The sequence below is a fragment of the Elephas maximus genome, chromosome 19, assembly GCF_024166365.1.
Source record: "Elephas maximus indicus isolate mEleMax1 chromosome 19, mEleMax1 primary haplotype, whole genome shotgun sequence".
Lineage (NCBI taxonomy): Eukaryota > Metazoa > Chordata > Mammalia > Proboscidea > Elephantidae > Elephas > Elephas maximus.
Genome location: NC_064837.1, coordinates 82,135,427 through 82,141,542, shown reverse-complemented (window position 1 = coordinate 82,141,542; position 6,116 = coordinate 82,135,427). Strand labels below are relative to the sequence as shown.

At 33.8% G+C, this 6,116-nt stretch overlaps 1 pseudogene; it reads right to left on the bottom strand.

Moving 5' to 3' along the window:
• Window positions 1-4,903: 4,903 nt before the first annotated feature.
• LOC126063213 (olfactory receptor 6C6-like) lies at window positions 4,904-5,837 on the bottom strand (annotated as a pseudogene).
• Between the last annotated feature and the right edge of the window lie 279 nt (window positions 5,838-6,116).

The window sequence follows — 6,116 nt, the reverse complement described above, 5'->3', positions numbered from 1 at the left end:
TTTATTCCTGTAAACACTAGGCGTTTTCAGACGTGCACACATACACACAAATACACACACATATACATGCATACTTTTCTTTAAGGTTTGGTCTAAATTTAATAAAATCCTTGAAATCTTCCCTTTGTGTAAAGCCAAGATTAGGTGCTGTCTCCTCTTTGCTCTCCCAAAACTTTGTCCTCTTAGCTTACTCTACTGAAATTATTTGTACATAAATCTGTTTCCTTTAAATTACTACCTAACTTGGAAGAAACAGGCCTTGGTTGTTTTATATTTATATCTCTAGTGCCTGGTAAAGGTGACATAATTTATACTCAATAAATATATTTTAATCAAAGATTTGAAAATCTTGTACTGTCCTCTCATTAGTGAACTTCTTGGTTTCACAAAATATATATATAGTTATTAAGTCAAATATTTATATATATCTACATCAATATTAACACCTACATCTGTGTTTATACAGGCAACAATGGATCTACAATTAGTTTTCATTTACTAGAATTTCATATGAATAAAATCATATAATATGTACTCTCTTTTGTTTGTTTTGTGCCATTTTACTCTTCTTTTTCTTGTTTCCAAAGGTAAAACATTTGTTTATTGATTTGAGATCTGTCTTCCTTTTTAACATAGGCACTTGGAGCTATTAATTTCTCCATAAATGATTCTAAAGCTGCAATCCATATGTTTCAGCATGCTGTTTTTCACTTCCTTTTATCTAAAAATATTATTTTTAAACTCTCCTTGTGATTTATTCTTTGGCTCATTTGTTATTTAGGAGTGTACTGTTTAATTTACATATATTTGTGATTTTCTTATATTTTCTTCTCTTGTTGACTTCTAATTTAATTGTATTTTGGTCAAAGAACATATTTTGTATTATTTAGGTTTGTTTGTTTGTTTTATAGTCTGGTATATGGTCACTCTGGAATATGTCCCATGTATACTGCCTAGTTTTATATCCATTATTGAAAATAAGTTATTGAAGTCTCTATTATTGTGAAATGTTAGGTGAATACATGTTTATAATTGTTTATTCTGCCCAATAGACACTTTAATATTATAAAATATTATTTGTATCCTGTAACTTTTTTGTCTTAAAGTCTAATATGTTGAGTATTATTATAGGCGACCCAGCTCTTTTTTTTTTTTTTTTTTTGGCTACTGCTCACATGGTATGTTAGATTCCTAGTGCTGCCATAACAAAATACTACAAAGTAAATGGCTTCGAAGAACAGAGTTTATTGTCTCAGTTCTGAAGGCTAGAGGCCCAAATTCATTAATGGGTCTATGAGCTCTCTCTCTGTTTGTTCTAGGAAAAGGTCCTTCCTGTCTCAGCTTCTTGCAGCCAAAAAAAAAAAAAAAAAAAAAACTGTTGCCATTGGGTCAATTCCAACTCATAGCAACCCTATGGGATAGAGCGGAACTTTCTCATGGGGTTTTCAAAGAGTGGCTGGTGGATTCCAACTGCTGACCTTTTGGTTAGGAGCTGAGCTATTAGCTATTGCACCGTCAGGGCTCCTTGTAGCTTCTTGTAGCCCTTTGCTACTCTTGGCATGCTTATGGATGCTTATAGATGTGTCTGCCTCCCTTATCACCTGGCATCTGTCTTACTCTGTGTGTTTCTTTCCATCTCCCTGTCTGTTTTCTCCTTTTAAGATACCACTCAGAATGCAATAGGACCTATCCTACTCTGGTATGGCTTAAGTGACAATATCATCAGCTGCTCTTTGGAAACCCTATGGGGTGGTTCTACTCTGTCCTATATGGTCACTATGAGTTATAATCATCAGGATGGCAAAGGTTTTTCTTTTGTCTTCAAAGAATAGCGCTATTTTCCCAAACAAGGTCACGACTTCCAGGTACAATTTTTAGCACTTCAATATATATATATTTCGGAGACACTTTCAGTCCGGAATACATGGCCTATCTTTTAAATCCTATTTTCAATCTATTTGTGTCTTTTAATTTAAAGAGTGCCTGTAATAGACAGACATATATTTGCGTTATGTTCTCTTTTTAGACTGTTTCCAATCTCTGCCTTTCAATTGAGTTGTTTCACTGTTTAAGTTTAATTACTGATAAAGTAGGACTTATGTCTTCCTTTTTTAATATACTTATGTCTTTTTTATTAGTCTATTCCTGGATTGCTGGCTTCTTTTGTGTTAAATTGGTACGTTCTAGTGTACCCTTAAATTTATTTATTGTATCTTTTACAGCATATGTTTCAAGTTATTTTCTTAATGATTTCTTTAGTTTACCCTTAAATTTATTTATTGTATCTTTTACAGCATGTTTCAAGTTAGTTTCTTAATGATTTCTTGTGGATTACAGTTAGCATCTTAATGTAAAACCAAGTAATTCAGATGAATAATGTCTTAATTTCAATAATGTTCAGTGTATCTTGATCCTGCTCATTCTTTGTAAAAAAATTATCATACAAATTACATATTTGTACATTAAAAGCAAGTATTCTTTTCTCCATTTCATGAAAAGTTTTTGTGCATTAAGTGACACTACCAAGAAAATGAAAATGTAATCGATAGAATGGAAAAAATATTTGACCATCATTTATCTGATAAGGATCCAGTAATTTTAAAAAAGTATATTGAAAAAACAAACTGCATGAGTGAAAGTTCTCAGGTCCATGAATATAATCACATGAACTAACACTTTTCTTTCTGCCAAGGAAAAGTAGATGACTAAAAATTATTGCTTTGAAAGATTGTAAAACAAATTTGAACATAAATTAAAATTAAATGATTTCTATTCAAGGCCACATAAATAATAGATATGCCATTGTCTTAGTTATCTAGCACTGCTATAACAGAAATACCACATGTGGATGGCTTAAAAAAGAGAAATTTATTCTCTCACAGTCTAGGGGTCTAGAAGTCCTAATTCAGGATGCCAGCTTCAGGGGAGGCTTTTTTTCTCTGCTGGCTCTGCAGGAAGGTCTTTGTCATCAATTTTCCCCTGGTCGAGGAGCTTCTCAGTTTAGGGACCCCAGGTCCAAAGGATGTGCTATGTTCTTGGTGGTTTTTCTTGGTGGTATGAGGTCCCCCTGTCTCTCTGCTTGCTTCTCTTTTTTATGTTTCCAAAGAGATTGACTCAACATACTATCTAATCCTGTAGATTGAGCCTACCTCATTTATGTAACTGCTTCTAATCCTGCCTCATCAACTTTATAGTGGCAGGATTTACTACACATAGGAAAATCACATCAGATGACAAAATGGTGGGCAATCATATGCTACTGACAATCATGGCCTAGCCAAGTTGACACACATTTTGGGTGGAGGGGTGCAATTTAATCCACAACAGCCATCAATCACCTCAGTAAATTCTTCACTTATATGTCTCTGATGAAAAATTATATCCAATATAGAACCCCATATGTTTTATAGGTGATTTTTTTGATCTGACTGATATTAAGAAAACTTCTTTTCTAAAAAAAGACATTAGACATTTCGGTGCTTGTGCACAGAGTGGACAGCAGGGAGAGCCCAAGAAGAGTCTTTTCTTTCTCCTTTTTTTAAAATAACTTTCTTTCGTTAATCCCGGACATGAAAATGTTCAACAGTTTAACCTCAGTTCATTCCCCTAAACATCTCTGGAGTCTGCTCCCTGAGCTTGCAATCCACTGTCACTATTGTGTTTTTGACCTTTAAAATATCTCATTTAGCTTAAAGTGTTGATCCTCTCCCCTGTCTTCTAACCCCAAATATCTAAAAAAAACATTCTCAGTACATTTAACAGATCAATCTTTATAATATAAAAATCTGATCACATTGTGAAAAATCAGCCTCAGAATCATTTACAGTCCATGTTTCTAGACTATTCCATGTGATTTAAAAAGTTATTTTAGGTACAGACACATGGAATTTTTATCTCGGTAATGTAGTCACACTAAATTTTCAGGTCTATAGACCAATTAGATTAAGTCGTAATACATTTTAGGTCATAAAAGCTTTTTATGATTTGATGTTGCCTCTTTTTCTTCCCTTGTTACATACTACCCCTAGTGAGGCAAGCTTTCCCTCCAAGGGGAGCTAACCCTTGTTGATAACTCACTGTGGGCCAGGTTCTAATCTAAAATTGCTTTATGCATACTGCCTCATTGCATTCTCAAAATAAACAAGTAAGAACTATTATTGCATCTATTTCATAAATGGAGAAACTTAGCAACAGAGTTTTAAAATTTGACCAGGTTCACATGTTATCCTGGGTTTATATCTGGCTGACTGGCTTAAAAGCCTACATTCCCATTATCAAGCTAGTGACACTTGAACTAGAGACTAGTGCCTCAAACATTGTGCATGTTGTTATACACATGCCTATAACACCATTTTACTCTTTTTTTCCTATATATCACAACTGTCATAAGAATTACCCTTTTTTGAGCTGCATTTCTTATACACTGAAATAATTAAACCTTCATTACTATAAGAACACAATTTTGTGTAGAGCTTTACTGTAAGAGAAGTCATACTGTTTGATAACTGTTTGTTTGTCTCTCCATAGCAAGCTGTATCATTCTAAAGAAGACAAAAATTATAACTAGTGTAGTATATAAGGCAAGGTATGCATGTAAACTAATTACACTTATCCAGGCAAATCTGTACAGGAAAAATTAATACCTAACTAATTTTTTTCACAACCCTGAAGTTGCATGTCTTTGGGATTAAAACAAAGTTAAAATTTGTGAAAATTTGAAGATGGAACTCTTAATATTAACACTGCAAGAACTATTAAAGATAAAGTAGGAAAGTGTATTGTGCTGAAAGACTTGTTTAAATGCTATAAGAAATTTAACTTACTGAAAGGGTAAATTAAGTAAACATGAAAAAAGGAACAAAAAATATATTCACTGTTTCTGTCAAGATTTTAGTTTTTTTCCTTATTTTTTGAAAAAAATGAAAACTTTTTTGAGAGTATCCTTGAAAGCTTGTTTCATTTGCTTGATCCTAAGACTATAAATGAAGGGATTGAGTAAAGGGGCAACTGAGGTATAGATAACAGCTACATCTTTGGATTAAGTCACCCTTTCTTTTGCTGATGGCTTCATGTAAATGGAGACACAGCTACCATAAGTAAGGGAAACTACAATCATGTGGGATGAACAAGTGGAAAAAGCTTTTGTTCTTTTCCGAGCAGAGGGAATTTTTAGAATGGTCTTGATTATATATGTATAGGAAAGAATAACTAAGAGTAGTGTGACCACTAGTGTTATAACTGCTGAAACAAATGAAATCATTTCTAGGAAGTGAGTGTCTGTGCAAGAAATCTGCAGGATAGGAGAAGTGTCACACATGAAATGATCAATTACTTTGGAAGCACAGAATTCCAGCTTTAGTCCCAAGACCAGCGGTGGAAAGGTAATCAGAAAGCCAGCTGTCCGTGAACTGAGTAGAAGTTGGTAGCACACTTTGCTTCTCATAATGATTGAGTAATGCAGGGGTTTGCAGATGGCTGCATAGCAGTCATAGGACACGGCAGCCAGAAGGTAGAACTCTGTAACTCCTAACAAAAGAAAAAAGAATAATTGAGATGCACAACCATTGTAGGAAATGATTTTGTTTTTAGTCACAATGGTTGTCAAGAATCTAGGAATAGAGATTGTCATCAATTTCTAAGAAGGAGAAATTTTGTAGGAAGAAATACATTGGAGTCTTGAGGTGAGGATGCAGTAGGGTGAGGAGGATGATGGATAAGTTCCCCATCACACTCAAAATGTAGTTGAGAAAGAGAAATGTAAAAATCACAATTTGTAACTGTGGGTCATCTGTGAGTCCCAAGGGAATGAATTCTATCTCCCTTGACTGGTTCTTCATTTCAGTTTCGAGACCTATTAAACTGAAATTAGGAAACAACTCCAAAAGCAGAAAAAAACAATTTTTTAAGCTACATCAGGAAAAATATCTGATATCCAGAAATGTAAACAAGTGTAAATATTTGCTGCAGTTTAACAAGGCAGATGATACCTAAAATTATAGCGTAGGTCGACCAAAGCATTCTCTATGTATCTTCTGTGTGTGTTTAATAAATTACTGTAAAAAAGAGCCTTAAAAAATCTAGGCAGCTTTTCCATTGTCAATTTACAATGTATGTTC